The following is a 13,251-nucleotide window of genomic DNA, read 5'->3' on the forward strand; positions in this document are numbered from 1 at the left end:
CAAGTACTTCAATTTTAAAGCATTCTAAACATTAAGTTGTTGCATATACATTTTCTTTCTTTTATTAAAAATATGTAGATGGTACTTATTTTTATGGAATTGAAATAGCACGCACTTACCATTTCATACTTTGCTCTTTTACTAATGATATTTCAAGCCACATAACCTCAAGTCCACACAATCCATAAACTTGTCTCTTTAATGATTATAGAGCAGTCTGTCATGTAAATACACCACAGTTTGCACATCGAAATCTCTATTTTTGGACATTTGGATTGTTTCCAGTTTCTTTCTATTATAAATAATGTGACCATGAAGGCTTGTTTAGACCAGTGGCTTTTTAAAAATTATCTCTTTGGGGCCATTTCCTTAGGTCAATATTCCTAAAGATAAACTATTTGGAAAAAAGGCAGGAACATTTTGTTACCTATTGCCAGACTGCTTTCTAGAAAGCTTGAAACAATTCTACAGCATTGTCAACAATATGTTTCCCTGGAGCCACATTTCCATTGGTTTGTTGACATTATTATTTATCTTTGCTAGTTTACTAGGTGTATACCAGCATCAAAGTTGTTATAACAGCCTTAATATTCTTAGAAGTTCTATTGCTGGGGGTCTACAAATCATGCCAAGAGATTTAGAAGTATTTTTGTCTGGCCTAAGGATCTCTTAGACATCAACTTAAAACTTTCTGTCTTTGCAAAAGATCTTGCACCTTTGATCTGAATTTCACACTGAAGCTATGTTTTATTGATAACACCCTAGATTTGATCTTTGCCTTCAGGCCATTTCTTACTTTGAGAACATTTGCTACCTTGAAGACTTCCTTGTACCCTTTATGTTTCCTCCAAATTCTACTGAAATAGTTCTTTATTTAGTTCATTCCTTTCTTCTTGTATTTTGTCATAGCCTAGGAAGCTAAGAGAAGCCAACTGGCTCTTTCAACATTTTGCCTGGCAATCTTCTTAGCCAGATCTAAAGGTTCGTGAGGCACCCTTTCTATTTGTGATGTTAACACAAGTGACAGTTTCAGTAAAATTTCTCCTGGTATATAAATTGTATCCCCTTTGCTCCAGTATCCAATAGGGATCTCTTCACGCTCTGCCAGCCTTCATCAATAGCCTTCTTGAGAATCTCCGGCTTCCCCCCACCATTTGCTCCCAAAGCCAGTCCTCCATGTTTTATGTTTTTCTTACCGCAGCATCATATGACTAGGTGCTGATTTCTATTTCAGTTATCTATCACTGGGTAACAAATTACCCCCAAACTTAGTGGCTTAAGACAACCACTATTGTATTAGTTTTCAATTTTGTTGGTCGATTATCTTAGCTGAGAGGTAGTTTTGTTCCATGCGATGTTATCTGGGCCTGCGGAGGCTAGACTGGGCTGGAATGTCCAAGATGGTTCATTCATATGATTGGCAGTTGGTGCTGGCTGGCAGAGGATGGCTGGGCTGGAGCTGCCATAGAAAGGACTTGAATTCTCCTCCATGTGGCTTGTTTTTACATCATGGTTGCTGAGTTCCAAGAGGAAGGAAATAGAAGCTTGTAGTTTTCTTAAAGTCTGGGCCAAGAGATCCCAGTATTTCTACTTCATTCTATTATCATAGCAGTCCTAGAGTATGCTTAGATTCAAAAGAAGGAGAAATAAACTCCCCTTCTCACTGGAAGAAAGGTGCAGACATATGAGGAGGGAAGAAAGTGATGGTACGATCTTTGGAGTTGATCTATTATGCCAGAGTGACTGGGTCATTACCAGCTTTTCTCGGGAGTCCTGTGGAAGTAGAAGAAACCTACTACTCATTCATCCATTCACTCATTCATTCATTCCCAGCTTTTTGCTAACCAGCTACTGTGTGCTGGGCTTTGTTCTAGCCATTGTGGATATAATGGTTAGAAAGACAGACAAGGTCTCTGCTCTCATGGGGCTTACAACTGACTTGGGGAAAAATCAAAATTTTAAAATACATTAGTATTTAAATAAACAAGAAAATTCATAGTTATTGTGGGTTGAACTGTATGACTCCTCCCCCAGCCCGTTTACACATATCTTTCCCAATAAACATGAAATTCCTCCAGAGACCATTCACCATCAGTCTTACAGAGATCTCTAACTCATTGACCCCACCACTATTAAACACAGTATGACCTCACTTTTCTTATCCAGTTTAGACACCTAGGCCCATTGTTTTAAATACTCCTTCCTTAACTCTCCCTTGATTACACTCTCCTGGAATATTCCAAACCTAATTAAATCCAGCTATCTGCTGACTCCCTGCCTGAACCCATGCTTGTGACTTACTTTGATCAATGAAAGTGATTGGAATTGATGTATGCTATTTCTGAATGGAAGCTTGAAAAAAACAATGCATAATTTGGGGCTCTCTATCTCTCTCTTTTTTCCTGCCCTAGGGCTCGACAACACTCCAAATAGGGGCTGCTCTATAAGCCTGGGTTCCTGAGTAAGGCAGACTCAACAGAACCCCCAGCTGACTCATGATGAGTGAGAAATAAGCCTTGAGTTTTATGTCACTGAGAGTTTGTTGTTTGTTTCTACAGTACAACCTAACCTATACCTACCAGTGCAGGTGTACAAGTCTGCCAGTAAAAGTATCTCATGCAGAAAGAGCATTGTGTAAAAAGGCACAGAGAAGTCTGGGGATTTCTGGGAATATAACCCACATTGAGCAGAGTGAAACTGCAAGCATGAACTTGGAAGAGCGAGTTAGGACTCATTTGTGGAAGGCATCTAATGAAATGACATGGAGTTTAACCCTTGTCATGGAAGTAATTTGGAATCAGTGGAGATTTACTCATCTTTTCTTTTCTTCTTTTCTTTTCTTTTCTCTTCTCTTCTCTTCTCTTCTCTTCTCTTCTCTTCTCTTCTCTTCTTTCCTTCTCTTCTCTTTTCTCCTCTCCTTTCCTTTTCTATTTTTTTAAAAAGATTTTATTTATTTTTTTCTGTGAGAGAGAGTGGTGGTGGTGGGGAACAGAAGGAGAGAGACAGACTCTGCACTGAGCACAGAGCCCGATGCAGGGCTTAATCACGCTAACATTATGACCTCAACCAAAATCCAGGTGCCCTGGAATCAGTGGAGATTTTAAAATAAGAGATTATTCCTGCTCAACTGTCTTTTAAGAAGATTATTTAGATTTTAGTATGGAGAAAGAATTGCTGAAGCGGAGATAGTCAAGATTTCAAATATGGAGGAAATTGGGAGAGGGTCCTTTTTACAGTATAGAAAAGAGAAGATGAGGACATGAACCTTGGTGACATGAATGTTTTATCTTTATAACACTAACTTTTTAGTAAAGAAAATATGAGATTGTAGTTAAGACCTTTCTTCTGGAATTAGACAGAACTTAGTTTAAAACCTACTTTTACCTGGCTTTGTTACCTGGGTAAGAGCTCCTCAACCTCTTGGCCTCAAATTCCTCTTTGAAAATTAAAGTAATAATGATGTCTCCTTTTTGAATTGTTGTGAGACTTACATTGACTAATGTGTGTAAAACACTTAACATGAGCCTAGCACAGAGTAAGTATTCCACAGATATTAGGTACAGTGGTCATAATGGTAGTGATAGTAGTAAATGGTGTGTGAGACATAGATTCACATTAATTCTTCTCAATCTGATTAAATGGTGCAATGGAAATAGATTGGGATTTGGAAACAGAAGGGTCTTAGGCATAATACTACCATTCACTGGCAGTGTCATTTTGGAAAAGGCAACCAACTTTTCTTTCTTTTTCTTTCTTTCTTTCTTTCTTTCTTTCTTTCTTTCTTTCTTTCTTTCTCTTTCTTTCTTTCTTTCTTTCTTTCTTTCTTTCTTTCTTTCTTCTTTTTTTACTGATTTTTCTAAAAAAGACTATATTTTTTTAGAGCAGGTTTATGTTCACAGTAAAATTATCAGGGAGGTACAGAGCATTCCCATATATTCCTTCTTCTACCACATGCATAGTCTCCCACATTATCAACATCACCCACCAGAGTGGTATATTTGTTACAGTTGATGGACCGTCAGTGACACATCGTAATCACCCCAAATCCATAGTTTATATTGGAGTTCTCTCTTGGTGTTGTAAATTCTGTGGGTTTGGGTAAAAGTGTAATGCTATGTACCCATCGTTACTGTTCCATACAGAGTATATTGACTGTCCTAAAAGTCCCCTGTGCTCACCTACTGATCCTCCCTCCCTGCTAACCCCTGACAACAGTGATATTGTTACTGCTTCCACAGTTTTGCCTTTTCCAGAATGCTGTATAGTTGGAATCATATGATTCACAGCCTTTTCAGACTGGCTTCTCTCACTTAGTAGTGTGTATTTAAGGTTCCTCCATATCTTTTCGTGGCTTGATAGCTCATTTCTTTTTGGTGCTGGATAATATTCCATTGTCTGGATGGACCGCTGTTTATTTATCCATTCATCTTCTGAAGAACATCTTGAGCATTTCCAAGTTTTGACAGTTAAGAATAAAACTGCTATAAACATCTGTGCGCAGGTTTTGGTGTGGACATGTTTTCAAATCCTCTGGGTAAATACCAAGGAACATGATTTCTTGATCATATGATGGCAATATGTTTAGTTTTCTACGAAGCCACTGTTTTCCAAAATGGTTGTACAATTTTGCCATTCCCATCAACAATGAATGAGAGTTCCTGTTTCTCCACATCCTCACTGAGCATTTGATGTCATTGTTCCGGATCTTGGCCATTCTAATAGGTGTGCAGTGGTATCTCATCGTTGTTTTAGTTTACATTTCCCTTATGACCTATGACATGGAGCATCTTTTCATCTTTTCATCTGTGTATCGTCTTTGGTGAGCTGTCAAAGTCTTTGACTCATTTTTTATTTGACAATCAACCAAATTTTATGACCTCCAGTTTTCTCATCTACAAAATAGGGGCCTTGATGCCAGGACTGTCTCCATCACAGGGTGTTGAGAGGTTCAAGGTGGGATAAGATCTGCGGAAACCTTTTGTAAGTGATGAGGTTCTAATACATAGAAAGTAGTATTTATCTGTTGTCCCTTTAACTGCTATTCAGCAAGATTTTTTTTAAACAAAGATTTATTTATTTATTTGAGAGAGAGAGAGATTGTAAACTGGGGGAGAGGGTGAGGGAGAGGGAGAGGAAGAGAATCCCAAGAAGACTCCCTGCTGAACAGGGATCCTTGTTTGGGGCTCGATCTCACAACCCTGAGATCATGACTTGAGCCAAAACCAAGAGCTGGATGCCCAACCCACTGAGCCACCTGTACACCCCTATTCAGCATGATTCTATTCTTTGTTGGGTTCCTTCGGATATGTGATTTAAGTTCTGAGGCTATCAAATTGGAAAATTAAAATCCAAAAGATAAATTTCACAACTAAAGAAAGTAGCACTCAACAAGTTCTGAATTATTCAAACTCTGGGGCTCCTGTGATGAATTGGCACATCTCCCTTCGCAAGGGCTTCAGTGACGCAGTCTTGTTTCCACCCAGATGGGAAGGGGGATGTGGTTGCCTCTGAGAACAGACAGGGAACAAAATGAGCAGAAGTTCTGCTCCCTGATGTGCCCAGAGCAGATGTCCTACCCCAGGCCTAGCTTTAAAAGGAGAGCCTTGTGCGGTGTCTGTTCCCTAGATGTCAATGGAAGCAGTGCTAATTGAGAGAAATGCTGTGCCAAATCCACATTTTAATATCTGAGAATTTGCTTCATATTAGCTGCACCGGTAGTTGTACACCAGGGTGGTTCTCTAAGACTCACTTGGGGAAGCTTATAAACAATTTCATTTATTAAAAAATATTTGTTATGTCTCTAATATGTACTAGTACTAACATGTTCTCTAAACATGGGGATACAGCAGTGAACAAAAAAATTGGCTCATATGGAGCTTACACATGAGCTAGACACAGGAATATATAATACATCAGATGATCCCAGGTGCTATGAAGAAAAATAAAGATGAGTGAGAGTCATAGATAAATGATAAATAGACGCATAAATATACAATATGTCAGATGGCCATGAGTGCTATAAAAAATACAGTGGAGTGGGGGTCATAGAGGTGATGGGAATGTGGACATGTTATTTTAGACAGATGGTCAGAGAAGACCTCTCTGATAAAGTTACATATGAGCAGAGGCCTGAAGGAAGTGAGAGAAGAAGATATGTGGTTATCTGGGAGGATATCTGGGTAAAGAGCCATTAAGCAGAAGGAATAGTATGGGCAAAGTCCTGAGATAAGAGCAATTAGGCCAGTTGTGACTAACAATGAGTGAGTTGGGGTAGAGGGAGACTTAGGAGGTGAGAGAAGGAACTGGAAGCTGGGCTCAGATTAGGAGGGACCTTTAGGCCATCAGAAGGATTTAGGATCTTACACTGAGTGAGATAGGGAGGCACTGAAAGTTTTGAGCAGAGGACTGACAAGATCTAACTCTGGGTTTTAAACGATTCCTCTGGCTGTCCTGAAGAAGAGCATAGACTATAGGCGAGGGGACAGGGATGGAGGTGGGAGTCCAGTACATGCATGTGCCGAAGGGCACCTGGCAGGAGTTGACGGTGGTCTGCACTAGGGGCTAATGGTGGAGATGGTATCAATATCTGTATTTTCACTGCCTCCCCCGTCCACTCCACTTCCAAATTCTGTAGATTTAGAACAGGAAGTAGGACTCAGTGTTGTAAAAAACATTCTCTAGGTGAATCTGAGGCATGGCCAGCTTTCAAAGCCTGCGACTGGGGATGAGAAACCACACCCTCCTTCCCTGTGAGGTCTGGCCTGTGGATCTTCTGCCTGCAGAAGATCCTGTTCTTACTTTCCCCTTGGGCTCAGGCCTCTTCTGTAGAGCTCTGATGCCCTCACTGTCTGTCCTCCCCGGGTTATCTTCTGCTAGTGTCAACCCGCCAAAGCCCAGGGAACTGCCTACTCGCACCCTGGAGGTTAAACCCGCGTGTGCTGCTGCCTGATTTCTCTTCCTTCGATCCCCTTTCCTTTGTCTTGTGTCCCCATCAGAGTCTTTCTCAGGGTTCTGCTCTGCCCCCTAGATAAACTCCGATCTGCTGGCCCCTTACAGCCGGGTCCCAGTCAATCCTGCCATCCTGGGGACCGTCCCATGGTGCCCCCCAGTCATCCTCAGGGAGCCCGAATGCTTCGTTCGCCTTGCTTCTGCAACAACACGGAGGTTCCCATTTCTGCCTCTTGGTGCAATGTATTGCATCAGCTGGCTGATGCCGTTCCTTTCTGCCTTACCAAACGCTGTGCGTCCTGCAGGGGCTTGGCACAAATTCTTATCAAAAACATAGTTTTAGAAAGTTTGAATGATTAACACATGAACATGATTCAAAATTCAAAGGATTGGGGAAGGATATATATTTAAAAATTACTTTTCTGATACCATGACTGCCAGCCAATCAGTTCTCCACCCCAGAGTCTTGACTCTACAAGCTACCTGTGCACCTGTCCACAAATATTCTATCATATTTAGTCATGTAGGTGTGTTTATATTTTTTATTTATAAATAGTTCTTGTTAACAGATACACATACACACACACACACACACACGCAAGAATATTTGTGTTTGTCTGTGTGTTTGTTCTACTAATGGTAACATGTTATTCACATTGTTTTGCCCCCCTTTTTGCATTTAAAATATTCATCATTGTTCACGACCAGTACACACAGGACTGTCTCCTTCTTCTTCTTCTTCTCCTCCTCCCCCTCCCCCTTTTCCTTCTCTTCTTCTCCTCCCCCTCTTCCTCCTCCTCCCTTTCCCCCTCCCCCTCTGTTTTCCTCCTCCTTCCTCTTCTTTGTCTCTGTCTCCTTCTTCTTCTCCTCCTTCTTTGTATCCTTCCTCTTCTTCTTCTCTGTCTCCGAACTTAGTAGTTGCATCATTAAATCATTTCATTTTGGAGTCGTATTTTTTTATTGTGGCAAAATATACATAACCTAAAATTTACCATTTTGATGCTTTCTAAATATACATTGCAATGGTATCAAGTACATTCACATTGCTGTGCAACTGTCATCTATCTTCAGACTTTTTCATTTTCCCAAACTGAGATCCCACATCCATGAAGCACTAACTCACCATTCTCCCCTCCCCCCAACCCCTGGCATTCCACTGTCTCGGTTTGCGTCTCTAAGAATTTAACGACTCTAGATAACTCATACAAGTAGAACCATGTAGTATTTGTCCTTTCATGGCTGGCTTATTTCACTTAAAATAATGTCTTCAAGGTTCGTCTGTGGTACAGTGTGTGTCCAAATTGCCTTCCTTTTTAAGGCTGCAGAATATCCCATTGTATGTGTAGACCCCATTTTGTGTCTCCATTCATCTCTGCACGAACACTCGCGTTTCTTCCACTTGCTGCCACTTGGCTGCTCCGAAAAGTGCCGCCGTGAATGTGAGTGCGCAAGTGTCAGTTTGAGTCCCTGCTCAATTCTTCTGGGTATATACCAACTGATAAACCCTTAGCAAATCCTAATCAAGGGGGAATGGAATAGACTGGTGATGGGTAGTAAGGCGGGCACATATTGCATGGTGCACTGGGTGTTATACACAACTAATGAATCATCGAAACTTGCATCAGAAACCAGGGATGTACTGTATGGTGACTAACATAATGTAATAAAAAAACATTAAAAAAAAGAGAGAGAAAACCCAAATTACCAATATCAGGATTGAAAGAGGGGCATCACCACAAGAGCCATTAAGGAGGGCGCGTTATGTGATGAGCACTGGGTGTTATATGCATCTAATGAATCATTGAACGCTACACCAAAAACTAATAATGTACTGTATGTTGGCTAATTGAATTTAAATTTTAAAAAATTTACCCTTTTAAAGCATACAATTCAGTGGTTTTTTAAAAAATTATATATTAAAAATTGTGCAACCATCACCACAATTTAATACCAGAGCATTTTCACCTCGGCTTTTTAAACTATAGCTCCTTTTATTTATTTTTCATTCGTTGTTCTAGGGATTACACCATACATCTTTAACTGATCACAATCTTCTTAGACTTTTTATTGAATTACTTCAAGAAAGATGTAGAAATTTTTCAGTAGTACAGTTGCATTTTCCACCATCTTTTTTGCTATTTTTACCATATATATTACCTCTATATACATTTTTTGAGATATGATTTACATACCATAAAATTCACCCTTTTATAGGAAAAATTGAATGGGAAGAAATCAGAGAGGGAGCCAAACCATGAGAGACTCTTGACTCCAGGAAACAAACTGAGGGTTGTGGAAAGGGAGCATTTTCATCAGTCCCAAAAAAAACCCCATACCCATTAGGGGTCACTCTCCATTCCCCACTCCCCCTCCCCCAGCCCTGGCAACTACTCATCTATTTTTTGTCTCCGTGGATTTGCCTATTCTGGACATTTCTTATACATGAAATAATGTAATACCTGATATATTTTAAACCTAACAACACAATGCTATACTTTTTGTCTTAAAAAGTCAAATGAATTCAGACAAATTAAGAGAAGAGAAAGAAAAACATATCGTTTTTATATTCATCCACATATTACCATTTTTGATGCTTTTCATTCTTTCCTGTCGATCTGAGTTACCATATGGTGTCATTTCCTTTTATTCTGAAGAGCTTCCTTTAGCATTTCTTGTAATTCTCCCTTCCCCGTTTAAGATCTTGTGCCAAAACAGGGGCCAAGGAAGCTTCTGCCGTATGCCAATTCCATTACTTGGTAAATTGAGATTTTAAAGGAATGTGCCCCTTTAATCGAAGTTATTGAACACATTGGCATAAAATTGTTGATATTATTCTCTTCACATACTTTTAATGTTGTGGCTCTTGTGGTGATGCTCGCTCTTTCAATCCTGATACTGGTAATTTGGGTTTTCTCTTGATTAGGATTTGTTAAGGGTTTATCAGTTGTGATCTCTTCAAGGAATCAATTTTTGGTTTTATTAATTTTCCATATTTCTTTTTTTTAAATTTCTGTTGTGTCTTTATGTTTGTCCTATTTATTTTCAGTTTAATTTGCTCATCCTTTTCTATCTTTCTTAGGTGTCAAGTTATGTCATTGCTTTTAACCTTTTCTTATTCTCTCATATAAGCATTTAAGGTTATAACTTTCCCTCTAATTATGGCTTTCAATACAGCTCCCAAATTTTCATATGTTGCAATTTCACTATCATTCTGTTTAAAATATTTTCCAATTTTCCTTGTGATTCCACCCCCACCCCCCCAGCCTATTTAAAAATGTGTTGTTTAATTTCTAAATATTTGGGGCTTTCCCCATTATCAGCCCCTTCAGGGGCAGTCTCTCTCTCTCTTTTTTTTTTAAGATCTTATTTATTTGAGAGAGAGAGCACGCGCGGAGGTGGGGAGGGACAGACATGAGGGGGGTGGCAGAAGGAGAAGCACAAGCAGACTCCCTGCTCAGCAGGGAGCCATCGATCCCAGGACCCTGAGATCAGGACCTGAGCCTAACGCAGATGCTTAATCCCAACTGCGCCACCCAGGCGTCCCCTAGTGTCAGTCTCTTCAGGGCCTTGTCAATCTTGCCCGTGTGCGATCTAATCGTGGAGGGCTGAATTCTGCGATAGCCCTCAACGGTCTCCGACCTCCTGATATTCATGCCCTGATGTAATCCTCTCCCCTTGAGTGTGGGCTGCACTTAGTGACTTGCTTTAACCCGTAGAATACAGCAGAAGTCATGGCACGTCAGTTCCGTGACTAGGTGAAAGCACGTCATGATTTGTGTCTTGCTCACAGACTTGAGGGCTTTGATGAGCAAGCTGCCATACTGGAGAGGCCTTTGTGGCAAGGAACTGAGGGCAACCTCAAGCCAACAGCCAACAAGGAATGAGGCCCTTGGCCCAACAGCCCTCGAGGGACTGAATCTTACCAACAGCCAGGTAAGTGAATTTGGAAATGGATCCTGCCTTAGTTAAGTGTTCAGGTGAGACCCACCTCTGGCTGATTGCAGCCTCATGAAAATCCTGAAGGATTTTCCCTAAATGGATTCCTGAGCCACAGGAACAGCAAGATGATGAAAGTGTGTTATCTTAAGCTGCTAAGTTTTGACGTTTGGCAACAATGCCTTAACTAACACATCAACCCTTGGCCAAGGAGGTGCAGTGGATCCTTATGTGTACTTCTGATGCCCCTCCCCATCTACCTCATCTTAGGTACCCTGCCCTGGAAATGCCAACAGACTTACTAGCCCAGAACTCTGCTCTCTGTATATATTTGGGTATTTTAAGAGAAAGGACTGAGTTATAAACATCTTCATATCCTCCACAGATTTTAATTTAATATCAGATTTGATTATTGACTGGCATGCTTTCCAACTTGAACTGCCCTAATGCAGCTTGGTCAGGGGCACATCTTTTTTTCTTTTTAAGTTTTAGTTTTAATTCCAGTTAGTTAACATACAGTGTAATATTAGTTTCAGGTGTATAGTATAGTGATTCAGCGCTTCCATACATCACCCGGTGCTCATCACAAGTACACTGCTTAATCACCGGGGGCACCTCTTAATGGGAAGTCGGGAGACCCTGAGCAGGGCTCCGCAGTTTGAAACCCCAGGCCTTTATGAACCATATACCTCACACACAGAGCTCATCTGCACTGAGTCACTCCTTCCACTTCTAGACCTGGATGGAGTTCCGTCGTGCAGGCGTGGAATCTGGTTTTACCAGTGGGCTCCAGCGGTTTCGATGGCACAGTGTGGCAGTGCAGGGGAATTAGCTCTCCATGGGGTCAACCTTAACTAATAGGAAATGGGAGATGGGAGTAAGCTAGGCAGATAAATTCCATTTTCTTTCTTCCTTCTATAGACTTTTATGATGTTTAGTCCCTCTTTTAGCCTTTCTAGAAAAGTCCCATAGCCCCAGCAAGTGCAACTGATGAATGACCCGCAACATCTCTCTGTGACTCATTAAAGGACCAACCAGCATAGTCACAAATCACACAGCACTGCTTTGTATCTTCCTGTGTCTCAGTTCCACTCTTCTTCCCCCTCACCTCCTGCTAGGCTCACACTTCTCAAAGAACACATCCTACCTTAATACTTGCCTTAGGTTCATCTTTCAGGAGAACCTGGGCTAACAGAGAGAGGGCATCGTGGTTGATCTTTGCTTTGTGTGTTCATCTTAATGAAAAATTTCTGAGGAGTATTCTTTAGCATAACAAATAGAACCAGGACTCACCCTTGGTAATTCACAAAGCCAATTTCACATGTTACTTACTTTGTGTCACATTCTGTTGTGTGTTGCACATCCTCTCCGCTTCTGAAACTCTATGCTGATGGTGGTGAATGTTAACCTAGATGAATTGGGGAAAGAATCAAGTTGAAGGCAACTTAACTGAAGACGTTGTTGACGGTGCTCCTCGCCCTCATAGTGACTGGCTAGACGGAGCTAAAGTACTTTAAAAAAATGTATGATTTTCAAATGTACTCAATGAAATTCTGTTACGGTCCAGGAAAAGCTTTTGCCTGCATCCCATCTCACCGTCCTGCCGTGGCTTCGTGCATTTTGTGCCATCTCTCTTCAGTCTAGTGAAAATGTCAGGGGATTTGTTGAAAGGGCAACCCACAGACAGAGAAAGGCACGGACCCCTTTCTTCTCTAATCAGTTTTGAGTTTCAGCAGCATACCAGGTAAAAGTAAGAACTCAGAAATGTTGGAGGCTTTTTTTCCCCTGAAATAAGCGGGGAGCCTAAAAGGAAACTAATTACGTGTATGTGCCTGTTTCTCTCTCTCCACAATACCGCATGCAGTCAGATGAAAACGGTTCTTCCTAAGCCTCATGTAAATTACGTGCAATTTATTTTCCCTTCAGCCTCAAAGCTTGATAAGTGTAGCCAGACCAGAAAGACTGTTAATAAAGCACACTGTAGACATTACACAAAAGCAAGTCTGTTCTAATGCTTTTCATTATATCAGAGCCATAAACTGCAGACTCTTTCATTAGCATACGTAGGGTTGAAGAGAGGGTGTCTGAGAGGGTAGAAGTTACCTAGTTCCTTCCCTCTCCACTCTGCCCCCCTCATGGTTTAATGGAGCTTACCACAGCCAGGGGGTGCCCTTCATGGTTCTAGCAATCAAGTGACCATGTGGGGCTTGTTAAAAGGACTCTGATCCCCATATGCAGGAGACATTATGAGATGTCAAAGAGAGGCCCCTAATTTAGTTCGGGGGTGGGATAGGGTTGAGGAAAAATGAAGGGGACATCCTTTTAGAGTTTGACACCACTGAGCTAATTCTTGAAGGCATAGTAGGA

General features: G+C 41.0%; 1 protein-coding gene across 3 annotated transcripts in view; it reads left to right on the forward strand.

Moving 5' to 3' along the window:
* Nucleotides 1-13,251, forward strand: part of NCALD (neurocalcin delta) — a 431,866-nt gene that overhangs the window by 20,604 nt on the left and 398,011 nt on the right. For 2 of the 3 annotated variants that reach the window (XM_087864687.1, XM_087864688.1), the window contains exon 3: nt 10,739-10,881. The exons of the other annotated variant lie outside the window; for it this stretch is intronic. The gene's annotated coding sequence lies outside the window, so the exon portion shown is untranslated. The remainder of the gene's footprint in view (nt 1-10,738; nt 10,882-13,251) is intronic. 3 annotated transcript variants of the gene reach the window in all.

Source organism: Ursus americanus, chromosome 9, assembly GCF_024610735.1.
Source record: "Ursus americanus isolate L20-20 chromosome 9, mUrsAme1.1.p, whole genome shotgun sequence".
In the NCBI taxonomy this organism is placed as follows: domain Eukaryota; kingdom Metazoa; phylum Chordata; class Mammalia; order Carnivora; family Ursidae; genus Ursus; species Ursus americanus.